General features: G+C 40.4%; 1 pseudogene; it reads left to right on the forward strand.

Moving 5' to 3' along the window:
- Window positions 1-17,017: 17,017 nt before the first annotated feature.
- Window positions 17,018-19,087, forward strand: LOC101711985 (protein SDA1 homolog; annotated as a pseudogene).
- The last annotated feature ends 283 nt before the right edge of the window (window positions 19,088-19,370 follow it).

Consider the following 19,370-nt stretch of genomic DNA (forward strand, 5'->3'; position numbering starts at 1 on the left):
CTTTTCTGTTGTAGTTTTTAAAATATTCTCTCTTCTTGTACTTTTACCAGTTGAACTATAATATGTTGGGATGAGAATTTTTTCTGGTCATGTCTATTCAGGGTCTTATGGACTTTCTCTGCCTGGATGGCTATATCTTCCCCTACAATTTTATTAGTTAGGTTTTATATGTCATTCCATTTTTTCTTCCTCTTTGAGTATTTCATAAGTGAAAATATATTTTTTTAGTGGTATCTCTAAGATCCAAAGATCTCAGAGATTGACTTCATTTATTCTTTTTTTGACTGGGGCATTTTTAAAGACCTATATCTAAGTTCAGATATTCTTTCTTCTAATTGATATGATTTGTTGTTAAGGTTTTCGATTAAATTTTATGTGACTTATTGAGCTTTTCATTTCCAAGAATTCTGCTTGGTTCTTCATCAAGATCACTATCTCCATTGAATTTCTCATTCATATCCTACATTGTTTTTTAAATTTAATTCAACTATTTATACTGTCTTGAATCTTATTGATAATTTATGATTCTAAATCTCATTTATAATTATTCTTTCAAGTTCTTACCAGGTATTTTATCAACATCACTTTCTTAGCTTCTGTTCCTAGATTTATTGTCATCTTTAGTGATATCATGTTACCTTATTTTTCATAATTCTTTTGTTCACATGCTGAAATTTGCTACTGGGGTCAGTTTTCTCTTCCACTTTTATAGGGTGGCTTTTGTAATAAACAGCTATCTCCTGAGTGTGTTTCTTGGGGGGATGATTGGGCGTATAGTGTCTTAGGCACCACAGTTTAACCTCCCCGTAGGTTTTTGTTTGTTTTGTTTTGCTTTTTGCTGCAACTTTGGCAAACTACATTCATCAGAGTCAAAAAGGCCCAATTCTTCTGGAAGTCACTCAGGCATAGAGATGCTCTTACAGCCCAGGTGTGTGTGCTGCACACAGCAGTGGCATCAGTGCTTATTGTGTGGCCACTCCAGTAATGATGTGGTGGCACTAGTCAGTTGACGGATGTTTTCTCAGGCTCTGCTGAAGTGAGCTCTGCTGCCAGGAAGACCTCTGGTACTCAGCCTCAGCATTAGTAGGGGATCTGAAGCAGTTTCTGCCCTCAGAACAGTCAGTGACAGTGAGTTCATACACTGGAGGGAGGCAAAGACAGAAACGGCAGCATCCTCTTTGGTTTTTGCTGAGTTTTGGCAGTGCTACACTTGCTCCCAGCCTCAACAGTGGTATTCATTCAAATGCCATGCAGAGTCAAAGGGGTTTTTAATACAAATCACAGCCCTCACTCCCACCTCACGTGCAGCATGGGGGATGGCACAGGAATCGCATCACCCACTATGTCTTACCACTTAGTGTAGGTCACCAAGCAGACTTGAGTCCTGTGGTCACAACTGCTCTGCTGGTTAAGTTCTGCCCATAAGGCTGCTACCTTGTATTCTGGTGTGACAGTATATCTGTGTAATCCCAGAGAGAGGTTCTGGGAGGGTTTCTGACCCTAAAGCAGTGTGAATTCAGACAATAGCTCTCTTTTCAAGATGGTGACTAGAGACAGCCTCCTGGACTTTGGGAGTTGGCAAAGAGAAAATGTGAGTTTCTTCTCCATAGCAAAGCTACTGTGTAGACACAAGGTTGTTCCTCTATCAGCACTGCAACCCTGTAAAAACTAGAAAACTTCCCCGTGGTCAGGATTGCCAGCATCTGCACTGATGGAATTTGCTGTGACTTACCTATTTTCCTTTTCCCTTTCAAAGGAAGTCCATACTCCCATCTCTCAGTGGGGAACAGGTTAGCAGTTGCTGGGGCACTTTCTTCCTCTTTCTATGTTGCTGTTCCAGGTCACTGTGTCATACAAGGTCCCAGTCTCTCCTTTGCTGAGTACTAGCATTTTCCCACAGTCACCCTCCTTCAAATGGAGCAGTTTATTGTTGCTTTTCCTCTTCTTTGTGGCAGAGAAGAGTAATGCTGGGCACCTCTATCTGATCACCTTGCAACCCCAGAACTAAAATGGTCTTCAGAATGTATTTACTTCCTCTCAGTTGAATCTTGATTTTAAATAATAGCATTTAGCATTTCACCACTTCTGAATTATTGAATAGAGGAGTTTATACTTATATGTAAGGATCAAAACTTCAAGGCAAAAGGAAGCCTTTGATCCATGTTCAAAAATTAGACACAAGAGCCACTTCAAAAAAGATGACACTCTGTCAGCCAAAGGCATATTACAATACATCATTTGTGCATGGTGTTGCACCATATGATGCTTAAACTTAGCATTTCAACACTTGTGGCATGGAAAGAGCAAACACAAATTTTCCTCTTCATTTATCTTGTGTTAAAATACCTAACTCTAATAAGAAACACTCTGCATCTACATTTCACAGTTTTTAATGACAAAAGAGCAATAACAGAAGAACTGTTATATAGTAACATGCTAAGAAATTAACCTTTAAATATGTGATCATGGACATTAATGGTTATTAAGTAGTGGTAAAAATGCAAAGACTCATAAGTCTTGAAGTTATCATGCAGATTTATACCCTGAAATACCCAGATCTCTCTGCATTCTTCAACTTCTAAAGGTCAGATATGACATGACTCCTCCTTTGTTGTGTGATCACTGATTTTTTTTTGTTGTGATTGTTATTTTCATCTAAAGTGTCTCCACATTCAATCTACTTTTAAGGGTTCATCTTTAAATAAGGAGAATCCTCAGTTTCTTTCTCATGAAATCTCCTCAAATGTTTCATTAAAGAATAGTTTCACTAAAGTGAAACTGGTATAGAATAATCTTGTCATGATCTACAGTACCTTTGGATCAAAACCTGGCTTCAGACACCTTGATTTAATGGTGAGAAAAATGGTGGAACTAAAACTTTTTAACCTATGCTAGTCTGTGGCTCTGCCAAAAAAAAATTATACATTTTCTGTGCAGCCTCTGAGTGGCAAATGGATTTTATAAGTTCTAAAAGAATTAATAGTTGCATGTTTAAAGAATTACTATTGGTCAAATGCTTTTGAATATCAGATATACAAGGTACCACCTAGAGTTGCTGAAAGGGCTTTTGTTTTTATCTTTAAAGTAATACATGCTTTGAATAAATACTGAATAGTTTCTCTGGTGTGAGAAACTGAAAGTGTAAATAAGGACTAAATATATAATAGGTAATGTGAAATAGGAAGAAAAGGGGCAAAGGGGAAGGAAGTGGGAGGGCTGGGGAAAGGATAGAAGGGAATGGGATTAATATGAGAAAATGGAAAAATAGGAACAAAATCTTTGTAAATAGGGAGGAATGGAGGGGTTGAAGGGAGGGCTGGGCAAGGGTGAAAAATAAGAACCAAGAGAGATTATGTAAAGGTGCAAATTTCCAATGATGAATGTCATTATATTGTATACTGTCCTGGCCCGCGGGTAAGTCAACGGAGACCCTAGAGGGGGGGTGAGAATGACAAAGGACAGGGGACACGAGAGATGGAGACAAGACAGGTTTCTGATCAAGTCTCGTTTATTGCGGAAGCTGCTACAACATATATACTGTAGGGCTAGAGGGGAGGAGCAAGAGGAGGGTACTGGGGCTACTTCCTTGTTGCCGGGTAGATTTGCAGCAGGCCCGGATATGTCCGTAAAAGGCACTCAAGAGTTCTAGCGGGGGGTCAAGGCCCCCCACAGGTCCTCCCTTTAAAATTATAATTATAAGAAAGGCTTCAGGAGAGCCAAGCCTGCGGGGGCTGAGCCTGTCTTGGGTCACAGCAACATACGTGTCTGCACCGTGCACCTTACCCATCATCGGTTAACCAGAGAATCAAGGCTCTGGCACCTGTCTTAGGCGGCACACGAGGGCTCTCTCATTGCATGGCATGCTTGCTCAGTTGCCCGTCATTGGCTTGCCAGCCCACTCACCAGGTGGGGCAAGAACACTTCACCACGGCAAGGACCTAATCAACGGTCTGGCATTTGTCCTGGTCAGCCATTGCCAATCTATGATAGTAGACCTGTATGGGCGCTGTTTTTATTGCCTCTATCTGGGCTCTAAGAAAGGCCATGATTTTGTTATAAAGTATGGGCCCTAAAGAAATGAGCAAGAGTAGACCCAATAAGGGTCCCAGCAAAGGGAGGAGATAAGGGAGGAAACCATTGAGGCCAGTCCAGAGGGGATTTTGAGTGAATTCTTGTCGTCGTCTGTTTAAATCTTCCTGAAGTTCGCGAATTTTTCCCCTGACGATCCCAGATTTATTGGCATAGAAACAACAATATTCATTTAGGGCTATGCAAATCCCTCCTTGTTCCGCCGTGAGGAGGTCCAGACCCCTTCTATTTTGAAGGACCACCTCAGCCAGAGAATCAATCTGATCTTGTATATCTGTAAGAGTGTTGGAGAGAGCTTGAACATCATTAATCAATTGGTTGGATAATTTGGCATAGGAATGTAACACCACTCTGACGCCAGCAGAGCCAGTGGCAAGGGCGCCGGACACCCCTAGCCCCACAAGCAAGGGGACCAGTGAAACGGCCCTTTTATATCACCCGGCGATATAGTCAAAGCTGGGCAAGGGCACTGGCTCATCTCCAGGAATGAGGGAGATGTCCGGGAGGACAGTCGCCACCACGCACAGCCCAGTCCAATTAGTGGGGAGGGAGGTGAATGCCAAGCTCCCTCCACAGACGAGCACGTGACCCGGGGCAGGGCAAATGGCGGGAGGGCCATTAAGCACTACCGAGCAGAGAGAGAAATTTTGGACTCCAACACGTATGTCGAAGCTATTGTTGTGGCCCGAATTTAGATAACAAACTGAGGCATTGAACTGTACTGGCTGGACCCTGAAAGGCAGAGAAAAACTGCAATTGTAACTAGAACTGTTGACATAGTCAATTTGGTTGACAACTGGCAAGGCGAGGGGCAGGGGTGTGCCAAGGGTCAAACATAGCCAACAATCCGCAGCAAAGGCTGGGTTAGATGTATTGATCAAATGATAAGTGGCCTCTAGGACACTCAGGGTTTGGGCATCAGGGTCTGGGCCTCTAGGTTTAGGAAGGGCCAGTGGATGATAATTTAGGGAGGGGTACATCTCTTGGATGATAGTCTCGAGTTGTTTTGTATTCGCTCTTCCCTGAGCTGATCTGAAGGCCCGCCACCATCAGATACATGAATTGGGGCCTGTGGTGGCCAGGAACAGCAACAGACCATGCAACAGATTCAGGGATGTCATCTCTTTAACCTGTAAGCAAAATTTCGTCCTGCGATGTAAACAAGGCTGGGCTGTAGATAAGAGAGTTAGGCTAACCTGATTAAGCTTTTGAAGATAACCAACGTGGACATACTACAATAACATATTCAGAACTTAACCACTGTAAACATTTTGTAACAACATATTCAGTGCTTAAATATCAAGGACAACCAATACAATCAATTTATAACATATTTAGATAATATTCATTGTGATATGTCTCCCATAAGATTATATAATATAAAATTTACTAGGGGGTCCCTTTAATGAATTAAGACCAGAATAATCATTTTCTGGGTGGCCACTTCTATATTCATCAAAGGGAGTTCCCATCTATAATCATTTTGACAAACAATTAAGAATATATATCTTTTTATTTTATAACTGTTAATTGCAATTTGATTGTTGCATGTGGGTGACAATACACGTCACTTTCATAAAATAAATTTCAGTGGTACTTTGATCAATTAACAACCTGGGAAGGAAAGAATGTCTTTAATTTAATAATATTTATCTATAAGTCAATTTAACAATAGGCGAATATCCTTTGAAAAGGAAGGAACATATTGAGCTCAACTGTACGAACACAAACAACAGACAATAGACAAACATATGAGACAGTGTATAAAATTAGGGTGCACTCAAATATAACTGGCCAAATTGAATTATACTATTCTCTTTATGATTATTAGATTATAATTGTAGGCGCCATTGTTAACTGGTTGAAATTGGACAATGTTAGGTCATCGGCATCATCAACATGCTTATCAACTTGTTTTACTAAGCATTCTGGAAGCCACCTGGCTGACTTCATTTCCTTGGAGTAAACACACACTGACCCTCGGCCCCAGATGAGTACGGGGTCAGGCCCATGCCATGAGTGGTCCAGGGGGGTCTCTCCACATCACAGAGGCAAATTGTTTTTGTGTCTCTGGTTGCCAGAAACGGTTGGCTGCAGATGAACCTTTGGCATCCAAATTTAAGAAGTTAAGAATAAATAGTGCATGTGATATCAGGTTTCTAGGTGACCCCTTGATAGGGTACCATTCCCCTCTTTTTATTTTATCTAATGTAATTTTGAGTGTGAGGTTGGCTCTTTTTATAATGCCTTGTCCCTGTGGATTATATGGGATTCCCGTTATGTGTGTTATTTTTAATTATTTGTAAAACTTTGAGAAGCCAGAACTGGTATAGCCTGGACCAGTGTCTGTCTTAATTTGTTGTGGACATCTAAGTACTGAGAAGGCAACTAGAAGGTGGGCAATTACATGTTTAGTAGCCTCCCCGGATTGTAGGGTGGCAAATACAAATCCACTATATGTATTAATGTTGACATGTATATATTTAAGATTTCCAAATTTAGGGTAATGTGTGACATCCATATAGTGTATAACATACATTTGGGCCCAAGATTTACGTACGGCCTGAATAGCTGAAGCTACAAAGGACTGGCTCAATGGGCTGTACAATACCTGTAGAGTGTTTACCTAGCCCTTTGCCTGGAATGTACCCATTTTTAAACATCTGCATAGTGACAATTTCATTAGGGCTAGAAATAATCATCCCCATTTGTGATAATAGGTCTCTCCCCCATAGATTAATGGGTAACCCTGAGATGATATGAGGTTGAATGGTGCCCTGATTACCATCTTGGTCTCTCCAGGTCAGATCTTTGGCACTTTGTTTAGGATTTTGACTCTGACCTATACCCCTGAGATGGGTGAGGGTGTCTTTTAATGGCCACGCCTGAGGCCAATTTTTTCCCTTGATGACAGTTACATCAGCACCAGTGTCTACCAATCCAGAAAATTGTCTCCCATCCAACCACAAGGTCATGAGAGGCTTCTGGGCTGAAAGCATCTCCGACCAGTAGACATCAGATGAGCCGAATCCCTGGCTGCCTCGGGCGTTGTTAAGAGCCTTATTAGAGGTAGAGAGAAGGGGAAGGAGTAACAATTGAGCAAATCTTCGGCCTGATTGAATGGTGTTAATGACTTTGGGGGAAGAAACCATAACTCTAATCTCTCCGGAATAATCACTATCAATCATCCCCGGGTAGATCAGCAGCCCATCTATAGTGCTGTTGTTCTTGTCTATTACAAGCCCAAAGGTTTCCTTAGGCAGGGGCCCAAAGACCCCTGTCGGAAGGGCCTGTACCCCCATTTCTGGAGTCAATACTGTGTGGGCGGTGGAACTGAGGTCCAGTCTGGCACTTCCCGTTGTTGCTCTGAAGAGGTCTGGAATGGATTGTTGTTTGCTGGAGCAAAATTGAGCGCCCCATAAATTTGTTTGGGTGCGGGGGGCCTGGGGCTGGCCCCCTCTCCCGTTTCCCTGATCCGGGTTATGGACAAGCGGGAGGGGCCGGCCCTGAGCGTCCGTCTTGGACCTACATTCTCTCGCCCAATGTCTTCCTCTATTGCATCGAGGGCAAGGCCCCAGAAGTGAGGCCCCAGGGGCCAACGTCCTAGGGGCCTGACATTCCTTGGCAAAATGACCCGTTGTCCCGCACCGGAAACACTTGTTGCCTGGGCGGCGTGACAAAAACTGTTTGACCGTGTAACCCTGCATGGCAGCAGCCATAGCAAGTCCCTGTTGGTAGGCGGTCCCAATTTCTGAGCAAAGGCAAATGTAACCTGAGAGATCAGTTTTCTTTTTATAAGGGCGGATGGCGGCCTGGCAAGCAGCATTAGCATTTTCAAAAGCAAGCTGTTTAACAAAATCTGTCCCGGTTTTTGCGGTCCCAAAAATTCGACCCGCTGTTGTGAGCAGGCGGTGAACAAAATCCGCGAAGAGCTCATCAGGCCCCTGTCGGATATTGGTGAGAGAAGCACTCACATCCCCTTTAGAAGGGAGCTTTCTCCAGGCTCTAGTGGCTGCGGTCTGAATCTGGGCATATAACCCCGCATCAAATTGCATCTGCTGATCGCTGGTAGCATAGGCCCCATCCCCTAGAAGCATATCAAGTATCCAACCATTACCCGCCTGAGCATTGCGTCTAGCAGTATCTCGGCAATTTTCAACATATTCAGATTTCCATAATAAATAATCACCTCCTGTAAGGGTGACGCGGGCCAGAGTCTGCCAATCAATTGGGGTGAGCCAATTTTCTGCCACCGATTCTAAAATGGCCATTGTGTAAGGTGCAGTGGCCCCTTATTGAGCTGTGGCCGTTTTAAATTTTTTAATGACCTTAAAATCGAAACCACTGTGGTGTCTCCACGCCTGTCCCTGTGCGTCAGTAGTTTTAGTTACGGGAAAGGGTTCCGCATTTTTAAGTTTCAGGGATACTCCCGACCCGGATGGCACCCTAGGGGCCGCCCCTCTAATGGGGGTCGTGGCTTAAGTTTGTCTTCTCTACGGACATTTTCATGGGCTTTGCCTGTTCTTAAGCCTTCAAGCTGGGTAATAAGTTCTTGATGTTCCTTTTCTAACCTTATCTGTTCTTTTAGAAATTCTATTTTGTCCCAGAGTTCCTTTTGGGGATCAACAACAGGGCATGCTAGAGCGGGCGCAATGGGAGTGTTGGGTTCTGGAAGATAAGGAGGTGGACATTGAACTACGGGTGGCCAATCAGGATTGCGATATCTGGTTGCCTCCTCCTCGAGGTTGGCCCAGTCAGCCTCCCCCGGACTGTTCTGTGAAAAGGGGGGGTTTCTGAAATGTCGGAGGGAAGGATACAAGGCTGGTACCTCCTCAACAGGCGGGGCAGGGTCAGAGGCAGGGGCTGAAAGAGCAGAGGCGGAAGCTGAGGAGCGCCGAAGCTTTTCTTTAAAAGGCTTGGAAGAGGCAGAGCCCGCCTGTAAACCCTCATCAATAACATTTTGTTTTTTCTTGTCTGAGTCATTGTCGCTATCAAAAGACATCAAGTCTTTTTCCTCATTTTTTGAGGAAGTCCTGTCCCGCAGGGGCTCGGGCCTCAGCACCATCTTGGCGTCCCGCAGGGTATTTACAAACTCCTCACTCCGAGGGAGAGTGATCGACCCTTCCTCCGATCGATCGGAAAGCTATCTCACCGACCTGGATGGCTTGAGCCACCACCGGATCTTTGGTTTTCTGAGAGATAATGTCATTAATAAGATTCCAATAAGAAAATGTAGTGATCGGGACCTTTCCTGGTCCGCAAGTAGCATAATAATCCTTAAGGGCCTCCCCTACTCTTTTTCATCTCTTCTCGTCAATGGTACCCTCGGCGGGAAACCAAGGGCAGAGATCTCTAATATAATCAAAAAAATTTTAACAACTGTTTGACTGTAACCTTTACCCCTCGTGCCTGTAAAGTTTCTTTAAGACCTTGTACAAATAACTCATGCTAGCTAATGCCCTGTCCCATAATCGCTGCTCAACTCACCGAGGTGCAGGAAAGACAGCAGGTTCACGTCAGACGCAATCCTCTTTTTTCTATTTTATTTTAATTGGGCCCCCGAGCAGCATTCTTCACTGGATCCCCCCCGTTCTCTGGCCCCACGTTGGGTGCCACTTGTCCCGGCCCGCGGGTAAGTCAACGGAGACCCTAGGGGGGGGGGAGAATGACAAAGGACAGGGGACACGAGAGATGGAGACAAGACAGGTTTCTGATCAAGTCTCGTTTATTGCGGAAGCTGCTACAACATATATACCGTAGGGCTAGAGGGGAGGAGCAAGAGGAGGGTACTGGGGCTACTTCCTTGTTGCCGGGTAGATTTGCAGCAGGCCCGGATATGTCCGTAAAAGGCACTCAAGAGTTCTAGCGGGGGGGCAAGGACCCCCACAGTATACCTAAAATGTACCAATGATTAGAATGAATAATCAATAATGTAAAATAGGAAGAAAAGGTCCAAAGGGGTAGGGGTAGTGGGAGGGGCAGGGGAAAGGAAAGAAGGGAAAGGAAAAATGCTGAGAAATGGAAAAAATGGAAATAAAGTCTTTGTAAATAGGGAAGGGTGGAGGGGGTGAAGGGAGGGCTAGGAATGGGGAAAAAATAAGAACCAAGATGCATTATGTAAAGGTACAATTCCCAATGAGAAATGTAATTGTGTTGTATACCTACAATGTACCAATAAAAGAATTTAATAAAAAAGTAATATATGCTTATTATAAGAAATTTTAGCAACACAAAAATACATACTATACAAAGTGAAAATGGTCTGTATATTCCCTGCCATGCTCAGCCTGGAGAGGCAACTACTATTAGCTTTTTGATAAGCATCTGTCAATAGCAGGAGAACTAGTTCTGCAAATAAGTTTGTTTCCACTTGATTTTTTTCTTCCATGTGAATACATGTTGTCATATTTTTAATAGACAACATTTCATAACATATCACAAGTGGATTATAGTATGTACATACCAATTATGTACATTATAATTTATTGATGAACTTCAGGTTACATCCAATTTGGGGTACTTACAGATATGGAATATTCATTTATGTCATTAAAAAATAAATTATAAAATGTAATTTTTCTTTGGTACTAGTATTAGGACTAAATTCCTTTGTTTGGGCTTCATTTAATAAATTTAGGAAATGTAGTTAAGTAGCAAGCAAGGTAGGCTTTCAGTGTATGTGCATGCGAATATGGAATGAATGTTCACCTGGGAAATAATAGAGAATGAGCCAGGTAGTTTTGTGTCTCTGTACTCTGTGTCTTCACCCCGTACCCAGGGAAAAATGCAGTTTAATCCTTGGGTGGACTCAAATGGAATGAGGAACTGTCCAAATAACAATGAATTGTGTATTAACAAGCAGACTTTATGTAAGACTTGAGAAACAAATGAAGCCTGGGCCATCTGTGACCTTTGTCGTTTTTAGGATAATTTTGCTCTTGGTGTTCTGACCATAACATAAAATAGAGGATCTTATGATGCCTCGAGGAATCCAAAGTAACCTTACCCTAAACCAATGAAAACAGGTTACTTAACTGTGCCAATAGTCTTATGGGCCACCATGATTTCTCCTAGATCCCTTAGTTAATTCTTGAGTTTTTCCACCTCAACTTGAGTTGACAAACTTTCACACTATTCCAGTATGCATTCTGAGTCACAAAAGAAAAATTGAAACAGGCCCCAGTGTATTCAGAGCTATTTCTTAACTCTCAGTGGACCACACCTTGAACTATCTACTGTATCTACTGTATCTACTTTACACCTGATCTTAGCCAAAAGGCCAAGAAGCGATACTGCTGTATCTACTATGAGTCTCAGTCATGAGGAAAAGGGAGAGAAATGAAGGAGAGACAAAAAATATTAGATCCCCTTTCTAGGAAAGTACAACAACATTTATATTTAGCTGGAGAAATCTTTTTTGTTCTTCAGTGTGGAATTCAAATGTCACCTCCTCCGTGAAAATCTTTGATTTCCCCAAGATCTCAGTCATCTTTACATGATGGTAGCCATTGTACATGTATATACATTAGATTTTATTACGTTTTATCACAACCCTATGAATATCTATCTACTATAATTGTAAATTCCTTGAGGCATCAAAATTGCATTCATCATTGCTTGCTCAGAGCCTATCACACAGCAAGTAATTGGTGCATGTATGCTAAATTTCTGCAATGATCATTGTGTCAACTGATTTGGTTAAAAAGGTATACTTAATTTTTACGATATAAAGAAACTGTATATATTCTATTTGAATGGCCAATTTCAATAGAATAGTAACAATAAAGTGTATTTAACAACTGATTTACACAAACATGATTTCATTTTTCATTTGATAATTCAAAAAGTATTTACTTTGTGTCAAGGTCATTATGAATGTCAACTGTGGCTGTGTAGAATATAGGCAGACATGCCAATTAATGCAAATCTCTGGTTGATAGGATGTCAGACAAGCCACCTGTCTCTGTATTTATATCTTCTACAAGGTTCCACTTAAGCATCCACTATGAAACCTGCTAGGGTTACTCATTAGTTATCTGTGCGCTCTTTGCATACTTGTTTCTCAGAATCAGGGTTGGTTGACTATAGAATTTTCTTATCTCTCTTTCTCACTTAAGATGCATCATGCTCCAGTACACACACACACACACACACACACACACACACTTTTACACATTCTTCTTCACATTCTAATATCTCTATTCAGCTCTGTAACCATTCAACTTGTAGAAATAAAAGTACAATGAGCCAACAAAAGCTTTCCCAAAGCACTCAAATTATGTAGTTTTTTAGAAAGCACTGGTTAGTAATTTTCCTCAGATGTTATAGTATGTCCAATTACAAAGACCACCTATATGAATGGTGTACCAATAATCTGATTTAACACTCAATAAAATAGAGCAATCAGATAAGATACAAAATTTCAGATCTCTGTCATTGTGACTTCCAAAAGCAGAAGAAAGCTAGTGATCATAATATAAAATTATACTATAAGAATTTGGAAAGGTTGAGATAATTACATTTCATTATCATTTCTAAGGCAAAACTTTAAGGAAAATATTTTCCATGAGGTAACATTTCCCTCTTCTGAAGTAAACGAACATGTCTGCAATCCCTTTCCTTTTTCATCCTAGACCCAGACCCAGTTGTCCACATCACCATTATCAGTCCTGCTCACTGTTTCCACCACCTTTAGAGCTCTGCTCTTGGGCTCTCACAAAGTAACTTAACTTACTTGGTTCATCCTTTATGGAACTGGGTTATCTTGCTAGAAGCATTTCAAAATAATTCTTTAACTGCCAAAATAATTTAATTACAATGTTGAGAATTATTAATCTAAGAGCAAATTGTTAGGGGAGAAAGTTTTGCATTAGTCCACCTTTTGGCTTCAGACACATAAAAAATTAGATTCAGCTATATATAGCAGAAAGAAAAACAATAGCTTAAACAAAAAGGAAGTTTATTTCACTCTCATCTGAATAAAGTCAAGAGATAGAAAGTCCAGAGCTGGTTTGGCAGCTCAGGTGCATCCTTAGGAGCCCAGACTCCAATATTTAGGTTCTGCCACCCCCAGTGCATGCTTTTCATATTCAAGGTCACTTCAAGCACCAAGATAGTTGCTAGAGTTCCAGCATTTATGTATACATTCCAGGCTAGTGTTTACCCTTTCAAAGGTTCATTCTAGAAGTCCCACCTACTTCTTTCTTCTCCCTACATCTTATTGTCTGAAATCCAATCAAAAGATCACATGAAGCTGAGACTTTGAGAAAGACTTTCAGCCACATTTTTCAAGGTTATTTTACAAAAGAAAACAGAAACATGTATATTAGGAGACAACTACTGCTCCATGTAGAGTGGAACCAGATATCTCCCTTCCCAGGAGAGGTGCTAGACACAAACTCAGTGTCACTGGCCTTCCAGTGATGATTTGAACATCAAACTGGATGTTTCAAGTGTCCTCTTACACCAGATAGCTCCCACACTTTGAAGTCCTAAAATTCTCAATTGTTAAAGAACACTGCAAGATAGTTTTTAAACAAAAACATACCCTTTTGGATTTGTTTTGGAAATATTTGTGTGTGTTTGTGTATGTATTAGAAGATGATCTTAACTTACATTATATACAAAAATATTACTTGACAATGACAATAGTTAAACTTCTTAATGACATTTTTCAGAGAATCTCTTAAGAGATGATGAAAACACAGGACAGACATACTGCTAAAAAAAACTGGGAGGGGAGAACGGGGCTAACTGAAAAAAGGGTATGATTTGGCAAAGTGCTATAGCATTTTATATGTAGATTCCAAGAATTGACAAATTGTTAAATAACCTTTAAAGTATTGGATAAGCTATGTTCAGAACTGACATGATATAAATAATAACAGTATTTTAAACCTAAGCTCCTTGGTTTAGGACTGTTAAAACTTGGGAGATCTATGATCCCATACCATATTCTAGAAACTCATTATAAATCTATGTGCTTAACATGTTTCATGTAAAGTGAAAATGAGGTTGCCCTTAGTTTGAAGGCTTTAAATAATTGTTTTCAACCTTGATTTTAGTTCTCTCATTTTTTCCTTCTCCAAGCATATTCTGATGGTGATTGACATCTCAGAGGCCTAGACCACCTGTGAACAAAGTTTTAAATATCACCTTCTTGAATTAATTATCCATAGAGCCCAAAATAGGTTTGGAAGGCACCTACTGAAACAATTAAATAAAAAAGGAGAGTGGTGGCCACTAAACTGTGTTTAGAGGGCAATTACTAGGGTTTTATTACCAACAGTAAAATGAGATATGGACAATCAAATTTATACATTTTATGCTGAATATATCACTTTATGAAAGGTTAATGTATGTATGTCAAGTCAACTGAATGTATAAAAATGACATTGTATACTTATGGAATTGTTAAGCAATTATTTTTTTTTTTTTAGCCTGCCAACACATTCTTCTGTTTGGTTCTAACTCTACACACTCTGAGAAAATACAAATGAAATAAAAATAATGACCCTTACTCTTTGGAAATCTAAAATGTGCTGATGTAGAAACCACAGACGTTAAGGAAATGCAAGCACACAAACCATACCACTTAATTAATTTAGATTCAAATATTTTATGCTTCAGAGTGCTTCAGATACAATATAATAAAATTATTGAAAGAATATCTTAATTTGGATTCATATTTTTGTAAATCATCTTTCATAATGCTATGAACTACTTTATTAATTGAATTTTATTTTAGCTTTAATTTATTCATTGAATTTCACCTTACCTTAAGATATACCTCCCTCACTTGAAATCATACCACTTTTAAAGAGTTTATAATAATGCTTTATACATATTTCTTTAGACAGAATCTTATCTCCTGTAGGATTCTTATTTATTCAAGATATGTCTTTTTGCTTATTTTATGGAAGACACTGTTTAAGCATAAAAATTAAAGCTAGGCATAGTGGTACACACCTGTAATCCCAGAACTCTGGTGGCTGAGGCAGGAGGATCTCTGTGAGTTCAAGGCCAGACTAGACTACATAGTGAGTTCAAGGTTAGCCTGAAGTACATAGTGAGACCCTGTCTCAAAAAGTAAAAAAAAAAAAAACTAATTAGATTTTTATTTTATATCATATAAGGACATAGCCAGTTGTTGAACCATCAGTGAGCCATCTTCAAACTCCACAATCTTTTCAAGTCATTCATTTACTGACTTCTTTCCATTCCTCATTCCTTTCTAGGACTTCAGATTTACCTCTTAAAATAGTGTCAAACTCTTGAGTTTATATGTATTTTGAAGTCCAGTAGTTGAAGTTAGTGCCTCAAGTACTGATGAGGTGTAGTGTCACATTCTCAGGAGGGGAGTATGCTTCAGTTCTTATCACAACCAAACATTAATCACTCAGGTAGCAAACTACGTTCATGTGTGGAATCCTTTCAGAGCTACTCACCACTTTCCCCTAAGTCAGTCCTCTTCCAGAACACCCTTGACATCACTGATCTTTCTTTGACTGTCACTGTCCTTCTGCCCTCAGACTGCCCATCCTCTAGATTTTAGGTATTACTGATAGGAACTCTCTTGTCCCCTAAGACAGCCTTTGTCGTGTACCCCTCAAACCATTCACACCATCTCTTTCCTTCATTTTCTCTATTTGTTTTCATCAAATTTTTATTGAACACATTATTTTCCAGGCAATCTTCTAACTTGAAAAAAAGATCCTTACTGCTTGGAGCTCATATTCTAATGGGGTTCTGACACTCCTCTGGTAGGATTAATAATAGTAGTAGCTAAAATTTATGACATGTGTGGGTATGTACAAGACCCCATACAAATCAATTTGCATTAATTCCACAAATATTTATTGAGTACCTAGACTATTCCAGAATATTCTGAGTGCTTCAGATTAACATTAAACAAAATACTGTACTGAAGAGAAAGAGATACTAAACTATGGCCATAATAAATTAGTAAATAATAGAAAATGTTAGAAAGTAACTGTCAAGTGTAAAAAAAAAAAGAGTAGATAACAATAAGCTAGAACCAGAACCTTTGCCATTCTAAATATTGTGATCAGGTCGTGCTCACTGAAAAGGAAACACTAAAGCAAAGACATAAAGGAAATGAAGGAAGTAATACTGTGGTTGCTTAGTGGAAGAGGATACAGGGAAGAAGGAATAGCCTATAAAAAGATTCTAAGAAGATAACACATGTTCTAGGAACATGTTCCTCATGTTCAGGGAACTCTATGTGTCCCAGGTGCCTGCAGTACAGCGAGCAGAGGTACAAAGAGTACAGGAAGTCTTGAGGATCAGAGACCCTTCTACTCCTTTTTGACTTTCACTCTATGTAAAACAGACAACCTTAGAAAGGTTTGAACAAAACTAAGATTATTTTAGGATTTAAAAAGATCACTCCATTTGCAATGTTGGGGTATATCATGACAGGACAAGGATGAAAGAAGGGAGATCGGTGAGGAGCTTGTTTTAGAAATCCAAGAGATGATGTGTGGGATAGCAGAGACCAAGGTGTTACAGGGAGACCACAAGGGGAAACTCACTCTGAACTGACTTGTCTTCCAGTCTGGCTCTAGAAGCTGAGCTCTTAACCACTATGTCTACTATATGTATGTGCTACATTACATGTCTCATATCATTGTGCACATTTTTGTGATTCCTTGGCTATGTTGTGAGTCCTCTAGGGCAGGAAACAAGACTGCATCTAGTCCCAACATTGACTGAAATTAAGTAGAGATAGAAAAAATTTAAAACATGGATTGATTGGCTTCTGTAGCTTGCCTTAGAAGTTAATATGGCCCCTTCTGCCCAGTGTCCCATGTGCTGTTTCTGGCTGGGCTCAGGAGCTGGAGTCCCAGGCGCAGCTGGGTGCAAGCTTTTCTAGAATTGCTCCTCAAGGAGCCAGGCTGCCCCCAACATGTCCAGGAGAAACAACAACAACAAGCTTCCCAGCAACCTGCCTCAGTTACAGACTCTGATCCAGTGGGACCCACCACCATACGTTGAGGAGTTTCTCCAGAAGTATAATCACTACCAATGCAATGTGGAGATTTTTGAGTTACATCCAAATAAACCCAGCGTAGAGCTGGCAGAGTTGGTGATGTTTATGGCACATATTGGTCACTGCTACCTGAAATATCTAACTAACTTCCCTCAAGAGCTAAAAGAGCTTCTCTCCTACAATCACACTGTCTTAGAGCTAGATCTGTGAATGATATTTTGCAAAGCTTTGATCTTGCTGAGAAATAAGAATCTCATCAGTCCATCAAGTTTGCTGGAGCTCTTCTTTGAACTTCTGCATTGCCATGATAAGCTTCTGTGAAAGACTTTATGCACTCATATTGTGACTGATATTAACAATATAAATGCAAAACACAAGAACAGTAAAGTGAACATAGTTCTACAGAATTTCATGTACACCATGCTAAGAGACAGCAATGCAACTGCAGCCAAGATGTCTTTGGACTTGATGATTGAGCTCTACAGAGGAACATCTGGAATGATGCCAAAACTGTCAATGTTATCACTACTGCATACCTCTCCAAGGTCATCAAGATATTGATTTTTTATGATTTTTTTGCTCTGATGTTTTTCCCTGGGAAAGGTGAAGATGAGAAAAAGGGCAGTGACTCAGAGTCTGAGGCTGAAGGACCCACAGCAAGAGACCTGTTAGTGCAATATGCCACAGGGAAGAAGAGCTCCAAAAATAAGAAGTTGGAAAAGGCAATGAAAGTTCTCAAGAAACAAAAGAAGAAGAAAGGCCAGAGGTGTTTAACTTTTCAACTATTCACTTGATCCACAACTTCCAAGATTTTGCAGAAAAACTACTAAAGCAGCTAGGGAACTCTAAGGAGAAGTTTGAAATGAAGATGATGCTTATGAACCTCATCTCCAGATTGGTGGGAATCCATTAGCTTTTTCTCTTCAATTTCTACCCCTTTCTCCAAAGGTTTCTTCAGCCCCACCAGAGAGAAGTAACAAAGATCCTTCTGTTTGCTGCACAAAGCTCTCATCACCTTGTACCCCTAGAGATCATTCAATCATTGCTCATGACTGTGGCAAACAATTTTGTGACTGATGAGAACTCTGGGGAAGTTATGACAGTAGGTATCAATGCTATAAGAGATAACAGCTCAATGTCCTCTAGCCATGACTGAGGAACTTCTCCAAAACCTGGCTCAGTATAAGACACACAAAGATAAGAATGTAATGATGTCTGCTAGAACTTTGATCCAGCTCTTCTGGACACTGAATCCTCAGATGTTACAGAAGAAATTCTCAGGCAAACCTACAGAAGCTTCTGTAGAAGCAAGAGTACAAGAATATGGTCAATTAGAAGCTAAAGGTTACATTCCAGAAGCAGAGGTTCTGGAAATTGAGAAAGAAGAGGATGCTGAAAATGATGTACATGAGTGGGAAAGTACTAGTCTCAGTGAAGAAGAGGGTGATGATAAATGGGTCGATGTGCACCATTCCTCTGACGAAGAACAGCAAGTGATTTCCAGAAGCTGAGCAGCATGGCCACGGAGGAGGAGAGGGCCAAGGCCGCAGCCGTCAGCATCAGCCAGATCTTAACTCAAGAGGACTCCCAGAAAATAAGTGTAGTCCAAATAAGGAAAGAGCTCTCTGCTACCCCTGGGAAAGCCCCAAAGAGGAAATATATTGGAATAGACAGTGACGAGGACCCCAGGGTGAATTACTATCTCTTCTTTGAGACATTGAACGCCTTCATAAAAAGCTTAAGTCTGACAAGGAGACAAGACTAGCAAGTGCAATGGCTGGAAAGACAGACCAAAAGGAATTTGTGGGGAAGAAAACCAAAATGAATCCATTTTCCAGTTCTACAAATAAAGAGAAGAAAAAACAGAAGAACTTTGTGATGATGCGATACAGCCAGAATATTCAGTCTAAAACCAAGAGGTCCTTCTGAGTAAAGCAGCTGGGGCTGTGAGATGCACTTTCGAAAAGGAGGAAAAGAATGAAGTAACTTCCAAGCAAGTTTTTCATTCCAAGGAGAATGCTAAATTTGTGCAATTACTCCAAAAATTAATAAATGTAGGATGTTTATTTACATTAAAAAGTCCCAGAAGCACTATATTGTAAAATGATATTAACTTGGTAGAAGTTTGGTGTTTTTAATTTGGAATAGGTAAAGGTGGTAATGTTCAAACTGTAAATAGTGGTTTAAAATCATTTTATTTTAACATTCATGCATTTTTTACATTGAGTGCCTACTGTAATTGTCACTGTAGATATAAAATTGAGCCATA

This window comes from Heterocephalus glaber, unplaced genomic scaffold (genome assembly GCF_053883595.1).
Source record: "Heterocephalus glaber isolate CG9 unplaced genomic scaffold, H.glaber_assembly_v1.0 deba00001523, whole genome shotgun sequence".
NCBI lineage: Eukaryota > Metazoa > Chordata > Mammalia > Rodentia > Bathyergidae > Heterocephalus > Heterocephalus glaber.